At 36.7% G+C, this 23,732-nt stretch overlaps 1 protein-coding gene across 36 annotated transcripts in view; it reads left to right on the top strand.

Moving 5' to 3' along the window:
• Nucleotides 1-23,732, top strand: part of Nrxn1 (neurexin 1) — a 1,071,743-nt gene that overhangs the window by 787,595 nt on the left and 260,416 nt on the right. The window lies entirely within an intron of this gene.

Below are 23,732 nucleotides of genomic sequence, written 5' to 3'. Positions count from 1 at the left end.
ATGATAGATCCTGATTTTCATGGATCTAGCTAGGAAAAAGAAGAGTGCTATGTGTACATGTGGGTATCTGTCATTTATTATATTGTGATTGCTAATATGAATCCACACATATTTATTGCTAGAAGACACTTCTTATTTTTATATTTGTTCTCTTTAGTTATTTCTTTCATGTAAGATATTATGATCATGTTCCTTCCCACCCATGATCCCTATGTTCTCCTTATCTCCCTGGCCAACCAATCTCATGTCTCAAATCCAAAAAGCAAAACAAAATAAAAGCTTCTAAAAGCTTTTTTTACATAAGAAAGTTCTTCTAGAAGTTCTTTAAGAAATAACAATAATCTTTAAGAGAATTTTATAGAGATAACTCACATATAATAGAGTACTCCCACAAATAGTACAGTTCAGGAAAATAGTATGATTTTGCAAATAAAGATTATATTCACGGTCCATTGATAACCATATTCAAATTGTAAGCATTTTTGTACCTTCTGAAGGAAGTCCCTTCTTTTTTTCCTAATCAACCATGGGTTCCTTTGTTTTTCTCTGAACAACTTACTTAAACACAGTCTTGCAGTCACTGGCTTCTGTAACAGGCTTTTTACCTGTGCGGTATTCTCCAGAACCACCCGTGTTGTAGCATGTATCAAGATGCTGCGTGCTATTTTATTGTATGGCTGTCATATGATGGCATTTAGGTTTTTACCATTTTGGGTTTTTGCAAAAGAAATGGATGTGAACATTCCTTGTGTATGTTCCATGTGCACAGTGGTTCATTAGTTAAAGTTTGATTTTCTTGTTTATACACACACACACACACACACACACACACACACACACACACATAGATAATATGATTACATAATTTATAGTTAGACATTATATTCCACATATTATGTATTAGTGATTCTTCTAGATTTTAAGATGAATTTAAATCAACTAAAATTTACAAACTTTTCAAAATACCTTAAAATGATCAGAGCTATATGTCTTTTTGTAGTTTTCCATTTGATCATAATCATTTTTTCTGAGCTTACAATTGATCTGGTGGGGTCACAGGAAAGAGAAATATTTAATGCCACTTCCATATACATTTTCTCTCTTTCCATATTCATAGCACTGTCACATACATTTTAGATCACATGATTAGTCCCATTTAGGCAAGTTGCTCATCTCTACTCAAGGTCACATACTCTATTAGTGACAAATGTCTATTTCTTTCAACTGTCTGATCATGAGCTCAGTGTATCAGGCCTCTTATTGTCCCTCCACCATTTATATGTAAGTGACTCCCCTGAGATAATTTCTCCAAGCATCACTTTGCTGATGTTTCCAAGGTATTAGGAACAGATCCTGACCCATATATGAGGTTCCTGTTTTGTAAATGTGAGCTGACTCCCATGATGCTTTGTATGTTTTGTATCATCATACATTCTATAACGACTAGTTTTAGTGGTATTGCTTTTATGATCACTAATCCAGACTTTTTGATAGACAGACTACATTTATGTAATTGGCTTACCATTTGAATATTTTTGGCCCAAGTGTGTCTAATTTCACACTTACTTGTTGGCCAAAAATAATGCAAATGCCAAGGTTTATTCACATATGTGAAGTCACACACATTCATAGGCACATGAGTGGGCCAAAGATAAGTACCCAAGCAAATGACAAGCCATATCCAGACAAGTTTATATACACACATACACACACTAAAATATCAAATCACTTAACACTTCTCATTTTTCAGACACCCTCTAAAGGTTGATGTTCCCACTGTACCAGGGAACAGCACATTAGTTGTCTGAGCGCATGGCAATGAACAACTGGAAAGCCTGAGCTTAACCCACAGCTACTGAAGCTAAGCCCTTTGTGTCTTTTTCTCATAATACACACACACTAACACACACACACACACACACACACACACACACACACACACACACACATTGTGTTTTGAATCAATGAACACCTCTCAAATATTTCATCCCACTTTTTAAAAATTAGCTTTATAGCATTGGCATTTTGTGTTCTGGTACTCCTTATGAACATCAAGTTAAAGACTAACTGTTGCGAATCTGTGGGATTGGAATTATTCCAATAATTATGGCTTGAAAAAGGTGCATACTCTCTAGCAAGAAATTTTTGTGTGTGAAAACACACTTTCTGGGGTATTTCATATAGGGCTAGCTTTAATATTTTTTTAACCAGGTTCTTAGGAATTCAGATTTTTTTTTTTTCTGAAAAACTTTCCTAATTGCTGCTGCTGCTAGGGTTCAGAAAAACTAGTGCTGATGCCACTGAATCACTGTCAGCTCTGATATAGAGATGGAAAGGAACAAAAAAGATGATGATGGAAAGGATATTGATTTCTTTTGCTGTTTCTTTTCATAGAACATGTTATGCTGTAACACATAGGACATACAGAATTCTTTTTCATCTACAAACTAAAGCAGTCTTAATTTTTTCACACTAAGGAATTGGGTTTGTACAACATAAAGACATCACTTGTAAATTGTATCTATGAGTCAAAGATATCTAGAAAGCCAGAGGAAGCCCTTGCAAATGCTGTATGAGGAATTTTGGTTAATGGTGAAATTTAATATTGAATTTGGGAGATCCTGACTGATTTAAAATTACTCAACTTCTTCCAACATGGACCCTGATACAAAATCTGGAGTTCTGTCCTAACAGATGGCACATTCCATAACAAGGGGAGTCACCATGAAGTGTAGAGCTCAGTTGATTGTTGGTTTAACGTCTTTTTATTTTCTACACTGGGTTATTAAGAAAAAGTTCAACCAATTTAGCTTGCTGTTGTTCCCTTTGTAAAAAGTGAGGAAAATGGCTGTTCACTCCTCTTTGAGTCCAGGCTAGAGATACCAAGTTTTCCATCTTTGACCCCAAGAACTCAATTATGACTTTAATTCAGTTGTCACAAGGCCTGACAATGGGTCTGTTGGCTCTTCCCTGCACTGTGACCTTGGTTCTGCAGGCCCTGCAGGATTCTGCTGTCCATCACACCCTTGACGGCTTCAAGAGATCCTTCTTGCCATTTTCTGGGCTGCCCTCTCTGAGACCTTGGATGTCTTTTCCCATTGACATCCAGTTATTTTTAATCTTCCAACCAGTATCCTTTTCAGTGTTTACTTTTTCTAATGCATTCTCAGGCTGCTGAGTGATACAGGGAGTTTTAGAAAATCTAAGCCAAACAAAACAAAATGTGATACTAGTTTCATTCAGACTTTATGCTTTGTGAATTTTCAATACATTCTCTTCCTCTCTTACAGGCTAAGATGTTGTTGCATTTGGTTTCATTATCAAGATTTTAAGGCTATTTGTCTTGTCACCTACCTATTATTACATAGATTTATTTTACTGTTTTAAAAACATTTAAAATATTTTCTTGTATTCATCTCTAAGTTGTCGTTTTCATACAAAGACAAATTATTTAATGTGATATGAAATAAAACAGCAGAAGCTCCGGTGGTCCCAGGAATGAATCTTGAGTCCAAATGTCTTTGATTACTCTTATGTTTAAAAACAACAGTTATCACATTGACCGAGTTCAATGCCCACTTATATATTTTTATTCTTACTACAGCATCTGTTTGTGATAATCACCTGTCCTTGATGGTAGCCCTTGTGTGCTGTCTGTGACAGTACTGGGAGAATGGTAGTTTAGGAAGTGCATATGCATTTTTCCTTTTAATATATGATGTCTTCAAGCCTGAAAAACAGAAAGCATAAGGGCTTTCAGATTTTCAGAGACTATGTTTTAGATGAATAATTAATAAATGAAGGAACTTGCTGGTTCTTAGATATTGCAAGTTGAAGATTGTTGCTTAAAGGACAAAATAAGTGCACTAAGAACAGTGACGATTGTCCTTTGAGGGAGCTGCCTGGGAGCAAACCCTCAGACCCTACTCAAGGTTTCACCTGACTATAGACAGACACAGTCAAAATCCTCACTTCATTCCCAGGGGACCCTGAGCCAGAGTTGCTCAGTTAAGCACCCACGAATCAGTGATCCATCAAATAATGAGGAAAATACACACGTTATTTGAATGTTGAATGTGTGTGTGTGTGTGTGTGTGTGTGTGTGTGTGGTGTACATGCACGTGTGTGTATTCACACGAGAGAGTTCATGTGTGTGGGTGAATGTGTTTGTTTGTGTGTGTGTGAGGGCCAGGGGTCAACCGTAAATGCCATTCCTAGGCTCCAATTCATCTGAGTTTTGGAGACAGGGTCTCTCACTGGCCTAGAACTTAGTAGTCCAGACTCACTTGGTAACCAGCCCCAGGGATCCACCTGTCTCTACCTCCCCAGCCCTGAGTTTGCAAGCATTTTGCCATGGCCAGTTTACTCATGTGGGTTGTGGGGATTGGATTCACATCCTCATGCTCAATAAACAAGCACAGCACTGACAGAGCTATCTCTTAGGCCCATGGGTATGACTGTATTAAGCAGCTTTATTTTTTATTTATTTATTTATTTTTAGTTTTTTGAGACAGGATTTCTCTGTGTAGGTTTGGAGCCTTTCCTGGGACTCACTCTGTAGCCCAGGCTGGCCTCAAACTCACAGAGATTTGTCTGCCTCTGCCTCCCGAGTGCTGGAATTAAAGGCGTGTGCCGCCACCACCTGGCTTTAAGCAGCTTTATTTTACAAGAGTTTGTTAGACAGCAATAGATAAGTAATAAACTCTCCTCTTAAGTGGACTTGAAATATAGTCTATGAACTTGGAGGTATAACATGGGATTAAGGTTAGAGCAGTAGTGATGCGTTACTTTTTGATATCATTTAAAGCATACTAAATCCTTGCCCTTTGGGATCTTAGATGTAATAGTTACATGTAAGTGAAACTATCTCTGATTCCTCAAAGTACTATTTTATCTGCCCTTCTAATTTTAGACATGGTTGATAGCATTATTCTCTAGTTTATTGGGTTGAGGTTGTGTCTCAGTATCAGTGTTCATTGGAGTTCTGCATGTGATTATGTCAGATAGCCAAGGTCAAGAACTGCTATAATACGACATTATCAGATATTTGGTGTGTCCACTGGATTCCTTCTTTGTGTCAGTGAGCACACTTTTTGTCTCTTTCTATCATGTTTATCATAGTGCTTTGGACAGAGTCGGAAGCAAACCATTATTATTCATTGATTTTATCTAGTATATTGTATCTTGAAAATAATACTTGAGAAGTTATAAAACATTGACTGGGATAATTTTTCTGTGAGAGATAGCAATAAGAGAGAAGCCAAATATTAAGGGCTTGTTATGTCATTACTTATTAGACAACTTATTCCTCTTTAATATGAACTTATATGACCAAAAAAAAAAACTAAAAGAAAGAAAACAATAAGAGAGAGAGAGGGAGAGAGAGGGGGAGAGGAGAAGAAAAGGAAAGTATCAGTAGCAAGACACAAATTTCATGGTCTTCCAGGAAGCACTTAGGGATGGTTGTAGATTTAGTATTCTACAGTTACTATTTTTGAAAGCTATACTTCATCACACCAAAAATTCTATTTCCTACATTGTATCTGGGTTCTTGCAGGAATGGTCTGGAAGAAACCAAATGAAAGTATTCCAGAATGCTGCAAAACTTTCGGTACATTGAATGTTTTTATAATTAACATTAACTGATGGGAGAAAATGCCCTGAGATTTTTAGAAGGATTGTGCTGACGAGAGTCTTTCCCTCTCCCCTCTACTTGCAGCAAATCCTGCAGGCTTCTCACAATTCCTGTCACATGGCTTACTTAATATTGTCAGAAACATTCTGATGGCTACACATTGTCATTTGTCTCTTTCCTGGTTTTCTGCTTTGGGCCCGTCTCTTTGGAAGGAGATTTACAATGGGAGTGGGAAAGGCTGGACTGAGGATGGAAAGAGATGGAATTTTGTTTCAGTTAAAAATATTTTAAAAGATGTTAATAATTTAGAAGACTATATTTCATAGTAGAAAAAATGAATCAGAACTATCAACAGTAGCTAAAATGATTCTAGCATTGCTTAGATTTTACTAGCAGATATTTTTACTAAAATTAGGAGTACAAATGGAGTACCCAGAAATAGGTCTTAACAGGTAGCAGATACTATCCTATCCATTTATGAACTGTTATGTTTCCAAAAGGTATTGTTTATTGATTTCTATTGGTAAATAAAGATACTTGTAACAATAGGTAATGACTAGATTGTCATTAGTAAATTAAGGAGTAATAAAAATGAAAAATAAAGTGATAGTTAGCTGAGTCTGGCACTGTAGTCTCTGCCTCTTAATGGAGTGTACCCTTGTCTGCTTCCCATTGCAGACATCATGAATCCCATCTGCAAGCTGCAGGTGTGAGGGAAAGATTTGTTCAAAAACACTAATAAAAATTATGGAATTATGACATCTGGTTTTCTAAGGTGAATTTTTCTACCTTTGTTTTATGAGATTGTCTAGACAGCCAGAACAAATTGCATTAAATATGCTCTCTAAGGAAGTAAGATGTCTCTTTATTAGGAAAAGAGGAGTGGGCCATCTTGTATCATTTAGTCAGTTAATGTGCTGGCTCCTGTAGCTCAAAGTGCCATCATAAATGATAAAAATGTGATTGCATGCTCTCTCGCCACTCTTGGAAAGAATTCATGGAGAAATTCTTCATTAAAATTACATTAAGAGTTTGGCTTGGACCAGGAAATTTAAATAAAGACACTAATATACTCATTATTTACTTGGTAATGTCTCTCTCTCTCTCTCTCTCTCTCTCTCTCTCTCTCTCTCTCTCTCTCTCTCTCTCTCTCTCTGTGTGTGTGTGTGTGTGTGTGTGTGAAAGAGAGAGAGACACAGAGAGAGGCGTGAGACATTACTTGTACACACATTCACATAACATTAGCATTATTTTCTATCTAAACCTTAATTCTTTAGCACTTCAGTGCAAGTTACATTTGGGAGATAGGTTCTATGAAGAAAGTATTTCTCTAAGAACTCACTAAATTGGAGGCAGTCTGGTTTCAAAATATGACTTCTAAAATACTAGTTTTACAAAAACCTCTTTGCAGACCTCCTCAGATTGAAGTCATTACAATAAAATCTGGAGCCAGTCATAGACATGTGAGCCTTTGGATTCTAATCTTTCCAAACGCAGCTTAACTAGAAGGGGTTTGGTTTTTATTTCATCCAGATAATGGGAAATAAAATTCTCTCATTGTATTTCTGTGACAAATGGTGCATCCTGGTGACAAGTGCTAATGGAAGATATGTGAACTGTTTCCAGAGTAGCACAGGAGGGTATGATTGTTCCATCCAAATGGGACGGCAGTTCTGGCCATTATTGGCTTTGTTCTAATGGTGCAGCCGACAGCCGTGCTGTTCCTGGGCTACCACGAGGAAGTGTGCGATGCCGTATTCCTCAGTGATGCTGGGAACAAAAGGCAACCCTTCTTCTGTGCTTATGTTCCTGTCTTCTGAAATGCAACGTGTATACTGAAAATGAATCACGTGCCTATGAATGTTCTTCAGAATAATTTCCAAAGCACATGGAGCCAATCAATATTTAGTTGCAGGATATCACATGAAGAAAACGTTCTAACATGCATCATACTAAATGATATGCTATATTTACCTTTTAAAAATATTTTGATCATTTAAATGACACGCAGAATAATAAAATATTAATTCTCTGCTAATTACAGCTGCCAGAGTGGTAGTTTTATTTGAAGCTATGTATCAAAATAAACTGAGGGGTTCCGAATGTAGCTCAGTCCGTAGGTTGCTTGATCCCAAATTCTGAATAAACCTAGCATGGTGGTACTCATCGGTAATCTGGGTACTCACAATATGCAGCCAACAAGACCAGAGACTCCGGGTCACCCTCAGCTGCAGACTGGTGAAGAATTTGAGCATATAGAATTTAGAAATTGAGTTTCCTTTAGAAACCATAGTGATGTTGGAAGAATTGTATTTTTTCCATTACATCATGGACATCAAGAGGTGAGGGGAACTAGAGATATAACTAGGCATAGAAAAATAGAAAAGAGGCTTTTAGAAGATGTATAATGCCAAAGGGATGGTGTTCCGGGGGTGGGCAGAAGAACAGAACACTTTCTCCATCTTCTATGTGCTTCTGGATAGGTCAGCTATCTTGGCTAAGAACAGCCAGACTAGATTCCATTATTCCAGTGGTGTTTTATTTTCCTACACACCAAGGAGTTCGTATGAGTGAATATACAAGCTTCTAGACTCTTCATTCTTTTGAACTTTTAAAAATAAACCTTTATCCTGAAGCTATGGCATTTAGATTGCTGCTTGATGATAGTAGTTTCCTAAGATGGTCTGAAGGCTTAGAGATTTCAGTGTCTATATACTGCAGATGGCTAGTGGCAAAGACAGGGTAGAATTGACATGAGCAGTGAATATCATAGAATAGACACTGCCTTGAAAGTTCTGATGTAGGTGGATAAAAACTATGAAATGTTAAGGTACACACACACACACACACACACACACACACATACACACAATGTAAGCAAGTGGTTTGGCTCTGTAATGTTATCCACTGAATATGTGTGTGTGTATGCATATGTGTGTGTGTGTGTGTGTGTGTGTGTGTGTATTGTTTGTCTTTCATGGTACCTGCTACATAGTATATATTTCAAAATAGAAGCTACGAAACAGGTATTAGTAACAAAGAGGGTATAAATCTGTGCTCATTCCTTTGAGGGAACTTGATTTTTTTCAAATGTAGTTGGATTTATTTATTGTTTTTACTTAGAATGCTAAAATGCAAAGTGTAGTTTCATGCCTTGCCTTTCAACACAGCATTTAAATGTCTTCATTTTCTCATGTTAGAGTCCACAAGCTAATGAGGGGTTTGGTTGGTGTCAAGCAGCTGTGATAGCAGCATGTCTCTTTATTTATTGATGAAAATCTCAGGAGAGAATTGTGCTTGGAATAGAGAACTAGCTCAGTTGGTGTCTGTCTTAGATGGGAGAAAATATTCAGGGGACAAGAAGCGTCTTCAAGAGAATGGGCTCCTACTTGTCAGTGAGGTCATCTTCAAAAGAAAGCCATGAAGGATAAAATTTGAGCTTTAAATTAATGAAAAAGTGAAGCTTTTAAAAGCAAAACTTCAGAACGAATGGATAACCATATGAGAGGGAGAAATTTGCATTACTATAATCTGTTTTACATAGACATCAAAAAGCATCCTCACATTTCAGATAAATTAAAGGATGACTCTGCCTCATCAACTTTTTGTTCTGGAAGCTTCTTTAGAGACTAGCCTGAATTTATTCATTTAAGATGGGAAACCAAGTCTTCAAACAGCAATTGAAGATGGAGAGAGGATGGTTAGCAGGTACTGGGGATGGTGGGATACAAGGAAGAGCTTATAATATTCTATGCCACAGTAGAATAACTACTTTGATAGTAATTAATTCACTGTTTCAAATAGCTATGGAGAGGAATTTGACTATTCTGAGCATAGAGAAATGCTGACTGCTATACATTATATGGACATACTGAAATGCTGCTCTGTGCCCTGCATGTGCTGATTAAAAATTTATTTAATAAAGGTTGAGGATGCAGCTCAGTGGTAAATGCTTGTCTAGCATGTGCCATGCCCTGAGTTCTATATCAAGCTCTGAGACAACAGAAATAAAATACTAATAATAAATTTTATGTTGTACCTCATTTAAGCATCTATAATTGATATCTTAATGGGCAGGAGAAAATGAGTCTTAAGCTCTCTAGTTGCCAGTACAATGTCAAATAGATTTCAGTCCTTTCCCAGGAGACAGAGTAGAGCACAATGGTACTTAAACTGTTGTGCTTTTCAGAAAACAAAAACTGAGCATTTCACGTTCAAGAGTTCTTTGAAATCATGCACATCACACAGTACACAATTCCTAAGAGATAATGTGCTGGTGAACTCTTTACATGTTAGTGTAACAATTCCAAAACATTAAAAAATAGACCAAATTTTAAACATCTCTCTCACCTAGGTGAATAGAGAACTACTGTGTATGTATGAAATACACATATACAACTCTGTCTGCACCCCACTCAGTGCTGTCTGCCTTACCTCACACTACGTTGGTCATGCTGGCAAGAGTATTTGTGTTCTTTCATCATGAGGATGGTGGCTGAAAGGAACCATGGAAAATCACTTGACATACATACCTAAAATATGACGAACACATTAGATGTTAATCAAAGGTTGAAATTTGACTAGACGTAATACATGCTCTTGCTGTGTCATGTTGCATAGCATTTAAGGAGTTTCTCTGGAATTCTAATAAGAGCAGTGTTTCAAGAAGATGAAACGAGAGCATCCTACTGCATATTTGAGCTGAAGAGCTTTGAAAGACTTGAGTGAACTCGGAGTATGACTATCCTAAGCACAGATACAGTCAGAAAAGACCTATGGAATTAATGCCAAATCATAACAAATGTCTCTTTCTGGACAAAGAGATTGCATTTATTATTTGTTTACATGCATCTATATGTGTGGCTCCTACATGCCATCACTGGTGAGTGGAGGTCAGAATATAACTTGTCGGAATTGATTCTTTCTTTCCACCATATCAGTCCTGGGAATTGAACTCAGGTTGTTCGGCTTGGTGGCAAGCACTTGTAATGATACTACACTAATATTTTTAAAGATTAATATTGTTAGTTCTTCTAACAGTTTCAAGTATTAGTAATACATTTCCTATAAAAATGTTTGCCTGGGCACATTTGGCTGTTGCCAATATCCCAGGCCATATAAGACAAGAACAGTTATGGAGACTAGAGGATGAGGCAGGCAGGGAACTGAAAGTAATGGCGATGGAGAAACCTACCTTTGTGAGTCCTCTTCTGGTGTAAAGAACTTTAGATACTGTAAATAGAGTTTTACCTCTGATTATCCAAGCAGACCACTTCTATTGATGAGGGTGATGATATTTTAAAAATACACAGTAAATAACCCAGTAGCCTATAAAGTTAACCACAGATGTTAAAATTAAAAAAATTCAAACTTGCTAGTTTGAAACTACAGCTAGAAAAACTACAGTTTTTCATTTTTTTCTAAAGTTTTATCTGTGTGTATGTGTGTGTACATGTGTGAGTAGATGCCACATATATGTACCTAGAAGAGGGATTTTGATCCCTTGAAGCTAGAGTTATAGACAGTCTTGAGCTGTCTAGTGTGGGGGCTGGGAAGTGAACCTAGTTCCTTTGGAAGATCATCAAAGTCACTCGTCACCATGGAACTGCCTTCTTGTCTCTGCCATTTGTCATATTATAAGCAGCCAAAAATTCTACATAGTAGAAGATGGAAGCAGGGTACGACTGATTACATAAAATCCCTCAAGACCAAATCTGTGGGTTAGGGTTTGATCCCTGATCCCTGCTAGGTCCACGGAACCTATCAGGAGTGTACTTGGTATTTGTTTTGTTTCCTTCTTTGTGTATAATAAGAACAAAATATGAATCATTCCAATTAACTGCTAGGCAATAATCAATTCTGGATATATTTAAAGGTTTAGCTGGCCAGGTGCAAAAGCCTCCCACAGATCATTCGATACCACCAGATGGACAGAGAAACCTCTCATCTGCAGATTAATTAATTTGATAACACCTTTATTCCTCAAAGATGATCGCTGATTGATCCTAGAGTGCAGTTGTATAGCATCCATGTCGTCAGTTAAAGCAGTGTTTAGTAAGTGTAGACACATGTAAAGTTACCAGTTGTTATTTAACAAAATAGAACAAAACAACAGCTTATACAAATCTTTCTAGATTGGGCCAGTTCATGGATGACCATCAACAAATGAAGTTCCGACTCATCTCGAATTCTTAAGATGTCTTATAAAAGTTCATTACATATAAGTCATAAGGTTAAGGTTCAGGTGAGTTAAACACAATCAAGATAATTAAGTAACTTATCCATTGTTATGGAGCAGAAATGAGACCCATACTTGGCTCCCCTGATGGCTGAGAATTCTCTTCTCAAAGAAGTGCCACATTTTTAGAATGCTGTGCACAAATGAATTGTTACTATTGGTATTATGTAGAAGTAAGAGAACGAGAGAAGGAAAAGCGAGACAATTCTTCAAATTTTAACATAATTCAAAGTGATGTGTGGGTGCGGTATGGCATGAGAGAAGTAGACATTATGGTGATGTGTTTGACAATAAGCCTCTAGGGGTACTCATAATATGGTTAAGACTCCAAAGACCTCCATACACAAGCACGGAAGGTTTCTATTGGCCTCTGGAAAACCAGTCAAGTCCAGAAGCTCTCAAGATCAGATGTCCATCATCAGTGTAGGAACAGATGTTTGCAAACCTGAGAAGCACTGGGCACAGTTGAGAGTGATTATTACTCCTCCAGATGTTCACATTCTGGTGTCCAGGCCCTTCTGTTAGCCCTCTGGTCCATTCCTATTTTTAGAGTGCTTCTCCTTCCATGATAAAGTGTCCCTGTTTCTAAAATGAAAATGAAAAGTTCATACTGTGAGCAGGGAGGTGGCGGGGTGGGGGTGTGGAGCCAGAAGGAGTGGAGAGAGGGAAACTGTGATTGGGATGTATTGTATGAGAGAAGAATCTATTTTCAAAAATTTAAAAAAAAGTTTATACTGTGATAAATCTATAATAACTGTTCAACCAGACTGCTCCAGTACAAGATTCAGTTTTCTTACCCACTGGTGTATGACTTACAGTAGACTAGGTTGATTGGAGAACATATTTTGTAACTCAGTGTAGTCATAAAGCCAAAAGGAATTAAATCAATCTTAAGTAGATACAGTGCTACATGCCTACAGTCCCAGCACTCAGGTTATTGAAGCTGGAAGAGCTTGGATTTAAAGCTAGGTTGTTTTATGTAGCAAGAACATGTCTCAAAAACAAAGGCACAAAAGAAAACAGGAGTTAAGCAAGATAGCAAATGCTTACTAGATAATTATTAGCTATTATCGATTGTATTGTTGGTTTTATAATTATCAATAATATAATGCCTATTTGCTTTATAGATGTGGTAGATGCAACCAATTTTCCATGACCCAAGTTGCTTTTTTTTTGTCAAATTTAGAAGAGAATATGTCCTTGAAATAGACCAGTGGTCACAGAATGATAATGTTTGTGAAACATTAAAAGAAAATAATTATACCAGTAATTGACACTATTATTTTATGAGTACCTATTTTTTAATTGAAACATTCTTTAATGAATACCTTTGAACACACATACTGATGCTTAATATGTGAAAGTTAAATTTTAATTCAAAAGAAAATTGAGTATTATTGGCAACATAATTCACAAGCTTTACTTAGGGCAGTAACAGCAGGTGAATTGATTTAACAGTCTTTATATGTTGCCAGTAGGTATGGGGGGAATTACAAGCCTGCCTAGGATTCTACCCAATGCAAGCATTATATTAGTAATCTGACAGCACAGTTTATAAATATTCCTAAAAGTTATAGTAAGACAAGAGGGCAGAAAAATAGTTAATGGATGAGCCCAGTGGCTTTGTGGACCTTAAAGAAAGAAGAAATTATATAATGAGATGAAGGTGATATGTGTGTGTCCATAGCCTCCACTTGCTTTTGAAAACACCTTGAAGCCTTTTGTAATTGTTGCTTTAGATTTGAAGCAATGTTTTTTGTTTGTTTGCTTGTTTTTAAATTAGTGGTAGATATTTCCTGCTCTTGGCTTGTGAAAGAGTTTCAAAGTCAAGCTGCTTTTAAAAAAAATGAGTGAAATAAATGTGGTAGGTAATTAAAACAAGTCCAATGAATAAGAAAAGGGGATAACAGTACTGTATAAGAACACTGACCAAGTATGAAAGAAAATGCTATTCTTCTGTATAAAACCATCTTGTAAATCAAAGAGGGCTTAACTCCTTTGTAAACCACTTCAAGAAAATATGATAAACAGTAAATAAGAAATGTCCATTTTGAAATATTGCTCTTTGGTACACAATAAATGTATAATTTTCCAGTTTTTATGAATATGTGATTATATATGTCACTTTATGAAAGATTTTATTATGAAAACATTTTTTGTGAATATCTTTGTCAACTACTGCTAAATAGCTTTGGAATCTATTTCTGTGTCATTACATTCTTCAATTTTATTATCCCTCTAAATTACTACATAATAGTCATTTGAATGGATGGTCACTAATTTGTTTAAACAATTTTTTTCTGAATGTGTCTGAAAGAATGTATAATCACAGCATTTTACAGTTAAAATATTATATTAACTATGGAAAAGCTAAGTATTTTCTATAGCATTCCATATTATCTTGAATAACGTCATGTAATATGACGTGTGGATAAATTAAATAATGAGGTAAAGAGTAAAATAAGGATAAGACCTTCTGGACTACATGATTCTAGCTACAAACTAAGCACTACATAGGGTGTGTTACATTTCATAACTCGGAAATTATTCTTTTTTTTTTTTTTTTTTGAGACAGGGTTTCTCTGTGTAGTTTTGGTGCCTGTCCTGGATCTTGCTCTGTAGACCAGGTTGGCCTCAAACTCACAGGGATCCGACTGCCTCTGGCTTCTGAGTGGTGATATTAAGGGCGTGCACCACTGCTGCCCAGCAGTAATTATTCCTTTTTAGACAAAATATTCAAATGTTATGAAAGGATCTCCATCTTTAAAAATATCATTATAGCACAGGAACAATTAATTGGTTCACTATAGTATCAGATGCCGCATTTTAGTAAATGCTTTCATTTTGGAGTACTATATATTTGAAAGCAGAAGCTGAAATTGGTTTTAAAAGTTATGCCATAATCCAGTCAAGCTGTGCAATATTCAGTCAATATGCAACAATAATAGGAACACACTACTGATGTCCCTACTAATGGAGATGCAGTTCATGAGAAATAATTGACTGAAAAAGCTCATCTCATGAAGCCATGTAAATCTCACTCCATTGACGTAACATTCTTGAAATGACAGGATCACAGAGAGTAAGGAAAACTGGCTTGGTAGCAGCTGTGAGAGAAAACACAAGAGTTGATCTGTGGTTCAGTTCAGTGTCATGTGATTTGTCTGACACAATTACATGGAAACACACACACACACACACACACACACACACACACACACACAACGAGTGTGTGTAAAACCATTCAAATAGAACAAGGCTTCAATCAAAGTCTCTTTTAGCCTTTCTCATTTTGATGCTTTTAATGTTGCTATGCAGAAGGTTTCCATTTTAACAAGCTGAGTGAAAGGCACTCAGAACCTTCTGGCACATTTTCCCATTTCATGTTTCAAAATAAAACTTGAGTAAAAAGAAAGGCATGAAGAAAACTTGAAAAATATTAGACTTCAATGTTAGAAACTAAGCTAATAGAAAATAATGTTCTGCCATTTGTGTTTGAAGAGCAGTGTTTCGACCAACAAGACTTCAGTAAATGCTTGAGAATTCCTGCCAGTCCATCTTAAACTATTCATTAATAAGAATTACCTATGTGCTTGAAATTCTAAATGCCACACATATATTGCAGAAAATCATATTTGAAATCATTACATCAATGCAGAAAGTTTTGTAGGCACCCAAGAAAGACACGTAAGATGTTCCTTTGTGTTCTTAACTTGTTTATGAGTTAGAACACATTTCCCTTTTTAAAAAAAGCAAAGGCCCAAGACATTGAAGTTGTTTACATTCGGTTTGACTTTCTTGTAAAGAGAAATGGTATTTAATTGCAAAACTTCCTGTGAAAATTGAACATAACAATAACTTCCAGTGATCATTATTTTAATTTCCTCGGATATTTCATGGTCCTGGAAAGAATAGAATTATTAGAATCAATTGTCTCCATTTTAATATTGAGTAACCCAAAATAAAAGTCCCCTTGTTAAATCAATGACCTTGGATTAGAGCCCACTTTTGGTTGTCACATTAACCTTTCTTTTACTAATTCGTTACTGTTTCATTGATGTTTTTACATTTGTTTTACTGTGTGTGTGAGTGTGTGTGTGTGTGTGTGTGTGTGTGTGTGTGAGTGTGTGTGTGTGTGTGTGTGTGTGTGTGTGTGTGTGTGTGTTTAAATACGAATATCAGCCAACACTTTTCACTGGGCTCCCATGTACAAAACGTACAACATGAGGTAAAACAGATCAAACTTAGCCAAATTCGTGACTACTCTCTTTCTGCACTACTTTGGTGAGTTTGAGAAATTCCGGTCTCCATTAAAACTTGTATATGTATGTGGGTGTGTTCCCTCATAATGAAAATAAACATGAGTGTATTAAAACTCTGTGATGCCCTGATATTCTGTCCCATCTGTATTCCCTCCCTGCCATACTTAGCTCTTCCTCACTTGTGGTTTTCAGATGGCTCCTTCTAGAAGGCTTCTCCCTGTGATCGTTTGTCATCAAGCTATTCATACTTGTTTTGCTACATCTTTAAATATAAAGTTATCCTTGCTAAGAAGTACTTTCATTTCAATTTTATTTTGCCAGAAAGAAAAATCCATTTGCATATTGGATGTCAAGTACACACTAGAATGTTCTGTCAGTTTTGTGAAGGTTTTGAAACCTCCATTAATCTTAAGATGAAAGAAAAGTTTTTTTTAAAGAGACACTGGCAAGTTTCCTTTAAATGCTACCGAAACAGACATCTGCATTCTGATGTTGGGGTGCCAGCACATTTGTGTTTTTTCTTCCATGTGCTCTGAGTGTGTACACATCACATTAAAACTCCTTCTCAAGGTATAAAATATATACGACCCTGGCTTTTCAGAGTGATGTTTAGAACACAGACCTAGTCCATGATTTTATGACTTATAGTCCACAGTTTTATATTGTCTTCCTAGATCTATTTATTTCCAGGATTAGTTTGCTAACATTAGTTGTCAAATGTTGATGACCACCAGAGACCACATTGAACTTGTCTTTACACATAAAGCATTCATTTAAAATACTATGGATATAAAAATAGTGGTAATTGTGTAAGAAATATATTTTAAGTGTATTTGAAACAAATTACATTGTAAGAATATTCAGTTGAACCATTTTTAAATTTTGCAAGGATCATGTTTCTTGATAGGCATTTTTAAGTATGCAACAAGCTTCCTTGCTGATAGCTTTTCAAAACATATATGGATACTGTGTACTTGAAGCTCTGGGTTATATCTTTTCAGTCTTTAAGTAAGGTAGGCATGCATGATGTGTACAAAAGAAAATGTTTTGAGCTATTTACTGAGAGGATACCAAGTAATGAGTCCAAATCCAGCAATATTTCTTTTTTTGTTAAAACTGCTTGAGACATTTGGAGAAGTAAAGGTTATAGGAGAATTTTCTCATGTTCCAGGGCTAGTGACACCAAGTGTTCCTCTCTGTGGGCCTGGACCAGCCTGGGCAGAGGACCCAGATGATGAAGCTTCTAAAGGAACAGGCCATTTGTTTGATATCCTGAACATGTTCCCTTCAAGTATAAGTTATCCAAGCCTTGCATCATTGAGCTGTTTGAGGAATTTTCCAGTATTAGTATTTCCTTTGTAATGTTGGTACAGAACTCAAACTTATTCACTAAGGGGAGAACAAAGTAAAAATACCTTGCAATTTGTGAGAAGCATAAAGGTATTGCTGTAAGAACTAATATTATATTTTCATGCTATGTTTTTAATGTTCTGGCCACCAGAACTTTCTTTTGTTTAACTGATTCAGGTCGTTCACCACTCAAAAAATTAAAAAGTGGTATTTTATTGCAAGCGGTTTAATTATATTTCACCTATTTTATGTATGATGCCATAGTTACAGCTTTTAGACTATGAATTAATATTTAAGTGTTGTGCCTGGACGTCTATTTTAACATTTGAATCTACAAAGAACTGTTGAAATGAGTTGGCCGTAGAGCAGGGTAATCAATAGAATAAGAAAGCTCCTGGATAATAGACCTCACCAAGGCTCTTATGGAGAGGAATGTAACGGGTAAATTTCCTTTAAAATAAGGCAGTTTAAAGTTTAATAGAGTGAGCATTTTGGTAATGTAGCATATATATTCATAATAGTTAGTATAATAAAAGTGAGACATTATATAACTCAGACTTTTAGTGCCATAATATTAGAAAACATGCTTATGTCTGTCTCACAGCAGCATCAAACATTGTTCTGTGTCAGACCTTCTGCTGCAGTTGAAAGTCATGGAAGCCGTTGGCATTGTAGCCCATTGTCATCATCCTTACCTTCCTCCAAGCCCTCAACTATGTCCATGTTTTGTATATCCAGACCAAAAACCAATTAGGAAAAACAAAACACACACACAGGGTATACTTGCGTTTATGCATGTTAAGTTGGGGACCATCACAGCACCTGCACTCATATTGATGAAGAATAGTGTCATGGTCACAGTTAAGAAGTTATATGGAATTAGCATCCGACATGACTGGGAAGGCGAACACTTGATGAGCCGGTGAAGCCAATTTTCATGCTACAGTGTCATCTGAACACCAGATGCTTCTATCCAACATTCAAGAAACACAGTAGACATTTAATCATAGCCATTCAAGTCTAGGAACAGAACCCAAGAGCAGTAGGTCTGGAGCTCTGGCCATAAATTCTAGTCTAAACTGTAACACTGGGCAAGAGAAGTTGTTACATACCTGGTGTAGCATAAAGCAGTGAACAGAACGGATCAGATGTGCTTAATTCACGTGTGATTGAACCTTGAATTCTAAGAATTTTTTAGACACATCAGTGTGATGAGTGCACTGACAAGTGAGGCCACACTATCTCCTTGTCTCCCCACTACTACTACACGAGGAGTCCAGCGAAAGAAGTTTCAAAGTCTGCAATTTTGAAAAAGTTTCACGATTTTAACTGAAATCATTATCACAGGTCTTCCTTGAATTTCTTCTTGGTGATTTATTTCCAGAGGTCACTTTTATTGGAATAGATACATCTTAGCTGGACAACCTGATTGTTGGATTTTTCCTAATCTCTTATCCTCTGTCTTTTTTTCCCCCAATGGGTTAAGTATTCTTGCTGTAAATATTTTACATGTTAAATGATTACTTGAAGTAAATTGATGTTGGATGAGAGCCCTGTTCAGTCATGGAGAGAGTGGCACTCAATGAAAAGTCTGCACTTGCTTCTTATTCTCAACCTGAAAGTGACTGCTTCTCTTTACCTGAGAGAGTTAAAATTATTATTTCGGAAGTGACAGATCTCTACTTAATATTATTTGTTATGCATTTGCTTGTAAATACCTTTAATTTAAGAAAGTGATGAGGTAATTGGTAGAAGTGAAATTACATTCAAGTTCTTAATATTCATTTGATATTGAATTAAGGAGTATGTGTAGAATATTAATGAATGTGCGTTTGGAAAATAATTACTACTCAAAGAAACTACCTGGCCAATTTTAGTTAAAGATTCATTTTTCAAGCCCAATTATAAAATGTTATACATAGAAACATATTCTCTGTAAGCACTGATACAAACGTAATTACACTAGTCCCGGCATACCTGCTATAATTCCATGCAAAGAGGTCTTATTCTGTTGTTCAAACACCATAGCCTGTGCCTGACTGCAGCTCCTACCTGAACAGTGCTGATGAAAACAGGCTGAAAAAGCCTATGAATACAAACCCTCCCTCCTACAGTATAAATCTCTCACCTCAGTCCTTACAGAACATTGCTGCTCAGCCATGGCACAGGTGACATGGACAACAAATAATTCCTCCCTGTGGAGAAAGTCCTGTGTGCCATCAAGTGTGTTCCTGCATCCCTGGCCTCCACACACCGAATGCCAATGGCATCTAGATGAGATACACACTTTGTTTGTTTGTTTTAAATATGATGCCAGGTGATTCTTCTAAGATCAGAATACCGCCAGGTTGAAAACACAGCTTAAAGCCCTGGAGGAATAAACACACTAGAATTACATGTTTTCTCCAGATTACTTTATCAAAACACAGTTAGGTAATATAAATCTCTTCTTCTGAACTCTTTCCAAGAAATAAAAATAGAGTTTTCTCTCAAATAGAGTTTGCTTTACTAAAAAAAGCAGCTACATCCCCCAAAGCTGCTCTGTTCAGAAACAGCTGTCTCTTTGGCAGAGAAGATTTCAGGTTTTGCTGATTTGTGTTGCAGTTGACGGCAGCAAATTGACAGCTGCTAGATCTGAGCACTGTGGTGTCATAAACCTTCGAAATGAACTTCCAAACTGTACTTGCCAATTTTCATTCCATTGTACTATTTAAAAGCACAGATGCTCCTGACAAATTTCAGTGCTGTCCTAACAGAAAAAGCATATATGTAAACGATAGCTTTGCCCCCTTCCCTGTCCTCCCTGCTCACATCGAAAGCCACACTTCAGGAAATCCCTAGCCCCGGGCACCTTCTGAAACTGTGGGTAAGATAAGTCACAGCATATTTCTAATGATATGAGCCCTTAATGCCTACACTTAATTGTAGTTTGGAATTAGTAATTTTCTCCTTATGGTATATGTGTTGTTAGAACCACATTTCAATGTCTCTTGATTTAAAAAAAAGGCTTATAATAAGATCATTTAGATGTCTTATCACCTAAAACTCTCTTGTGTACTCTGGTAATAGATTTGTCTTACTGAGTTTTTACTCCACAGTGAACAATGTATCATTAGTGTCTTCTGGAATGCACTCCCAAAGCTGCCTGGTAACTTTGAAAAGTCAAATCTTGCAGTTTTTACTGGGAAAAGCTTTCTTCTTATACCTGTTGGTCCTGTATACCATGAAATTGATTTTTAGAGTATCACTCTGTAATCATGTTCATGGTTGCGAATGTCCAGTGTGAAGGCATGCCCCTGATAGTCAGAAGGAGAAACGGGCAGGCTTTAAGATGATGGGGCCTCTCAAAGACAAAAAGAGATTCAAAAGCAAAGTTTGCCCAATGAGGACAAATTCAAGTAAATCAATTTGGATTTAGACACCCCTTAATAGAGTAAACCTAAAGAAAAAAAATTCCAGCCTCTATAGAACAATGGTTGAACTGGGGCACTGTTTGGTATACAGAAGGAAAAAAGAGAGATGTGATAGGCAAAAAGAGCATAATAGAAAAAGAATGATTTTTTTTCTGACAAAATAGGTAGTATGTATGTATGGATATGTCCCAGTGAAACACATTATTTTGCAAAATTAATATTATTAGTAAGAAAATACAATAATTTGGGGACGAATTTTATTAATCCTTTCACTGGATCAAGAATCACCGATAAATATAAAACTTTGCAAAGGGGTTGTCTTCATCTGTACATGCTACTGTACTAACTAGAGCTGTTCATTGAGGAACTGAAGCTGAGGTCGGGACGTTGGCATCGGATGTATGTAGGACAGGACCTGTCTTTAAGAGGACTCCCTGAATTCTGCACATTCAGGATTGGAGCAGTGTGATTCCTCGCATGGCAGAAGAGTGTCAGCCTACAGTTGTCACCTAGTTTCTATCGGCCTTAAGGGGAGCCCCCGTGACCTAGCACCTTCTAGTATGCTCACCTCTAAACACTGTTGCACTGGGGGTTAAGTTCCTAACATAAATTGCAAGGGACATATTCAGTCTAAGCAATCAATATTGGTTCCCCATGTTCCTGGGGAAGCAACCCAGCTATTAGGAGTTCTGTTTTCAGTGCTGTCATAAGAATTGACAATGTCATTAAAAGTGAAAGATGATCGTGGGGAATGACTGCTGGGGGGAAAAAAGCAGCTGTTTACCCACATATCTTGGGATACAGTTCATGTTTATAGAACTGTAGGATGGAAATGCTTTCTAGTTATCAGTGGGTAGAATAGGCCAGGGGAAGGGACAGGGATATCGCAGTTTGGACATGCCTGTGCGTCTGCCTCCAGGTTAGGCTCCCCAAGCAACAACTGCTTATTAAGTTTCTTTCCCCACATTTAATTTGCCCCTTAATGGTTCTTAAGGAAGTTGTAAAAGTATTTTAATATCAACTGTGAAAAAGAGGCAACAACCATTTAGATACAATCTATTTATAATTTAAGGATTGCTGTTACTGGGACCAATGACTGGGAGTCTGTAATAATGTGATACTTCATAAGCTTTCTTGAATTCACAAAAGCTTCTATTCTCTTGATTGATACCTTTGTGCATTTTGTTATAGAATCAATATCACTTCAAGCAAATAATCACTAACCTTAGAGGAAGGAAGTGAAAAAAAAAAGATCCCATAAATTCAGTGGGTCCAGTTACTTCTTTGCATGTGACAGTCATAAAAATCATACACATTTTTTGATGAAAAACTCATCTCAAGGCACAATGACAAAATAAAAACAGGTAATTAAAGTTAATAGCACAAAAGTAGTAATTATTCACATGGTCTATTAACAAGTTACTTCCTATGGCCCCCAAATTTTTTTATGTTGTTTCTCTGTGTCTGATAGACTGACATGGCTAAACAAATTCTTGATGTTGGCCAATCACATCTGTGTCTTTGTCCTGGGAGACATGCTGAAGTGTAAAGCTGGACCATCATTTTTGTGAAGAAAGGTTGTTTGAGATTATTGAAGTGTTTCTTCCTTATCCTCAAAGCCACTTCCCTGAATTTCTTAGCCCCAATTTTCTAGCTTGGCTAGCAATGAATGATGCTGATGCCTTTGAACATTGATGCCTTCATATATAGTCTTTGGTATTTTGTTTAATAATGTAAGGTATTTTTAAGTCCTTTGTTTCTGTATAGTCTCAATGAAATGGAAAATGGAAAGAAATTCATGCATGACTTTTTTCTTAGATTGATAGTAGTCCAAAACTACTTTATGTTTCTAACTACTGCTATAACTCCTGTTTCTGACTGAGTATACCATGCTTCAAAAGCTCTTTTCACTGAAAACTCCCAGTGCAAAGTCATGAGTAAATGCTGAGGTCATCATTCATGGTATACAATACCAGTGAGGGTGTAGTGATAAGTAACATAAGATGTTTCACTTTTGTCTGAAGTTGCTGAGTGTACTCTTGCATATCCCTACTTTGGGCTATGAAGCCAGAAAGTGTTAACGGCCACAGTGGGCCATTCATAACACAACTATCATAGGACATTTGGAATCCATTTGGGAATCCTTATTAATGATAAACACCCTGTGGGAAAAAAAATTTAAATATTCTTTCTAATTTTCTATAGTTTCTGTCTTGTGGACAACATGTCTGAAAGTACATGAACACAGAGCAAAAGGAGTGGGAAAAATTGTCAACAGCAGACTTTGGGTCCCGCCTGACCTGTCAAACAGTCCTGAATAGGGGGATGAGGATTGAACAAAAACAGCTAGGAAAAACAGAAACAGAAGAATAGACCGAAATGCAGGATAGGTTCGGGAGGGCTCTGAGTTAATATTGCAGCAGCCCTGAGTTATTTCTCATAGCCCTTTTATACCCAAAGCAAGGGGGGCAAAATATCTCCCCCTCTTAAGGACGCCATAGTTCAAGAAATAAACAAGCATAAATACCTCCTTAAATCTCAAGACATCTGGTAATCATGCCTTTGGCCAAACATCCGGTTATCATGCATGAACTCAACAAACTCAAATTCTCAGGGCAATCTCCCCCAATAAGATTTACCTGGTTTAACATGTGGTTGATGAAGAATTTGGGAAAAAACTAGTCTAAGATATAAAACTGTCTGGGTCTTGTGGTGGTGATGCTGTGGTTAATTGGTTAGTGCATATTTTATAACTGGTAGCTATAATTTTTCTGGAAATTTCATATTAGAAACCATGTCATCCTTGATTTGTGTGACCCTGTGACCTATTAAGG

This window comes from Peromyscus maniculatus, chromosome 22 (genome assembly GCF_049852395.1).
Source record: "Peromyscus maniculatus bairdii isolate BWxNUB_F1_BW_parent chromosome 22, HU_Pman_BW_mat_3.1, whole genome shotgun sequence".
Taxonomy (NCBI): domain Eukaryota; kingdom Metazoa; phylum Chordata; class Mammalia; order Rodentia; family Cricetidae; genus Peromyscus; species Peromyscus maniculatus.
Note: the sequence above shows the minus strand (reverse complement) of the source record. Positions and strands in the feature narration are given on the sequence as shown.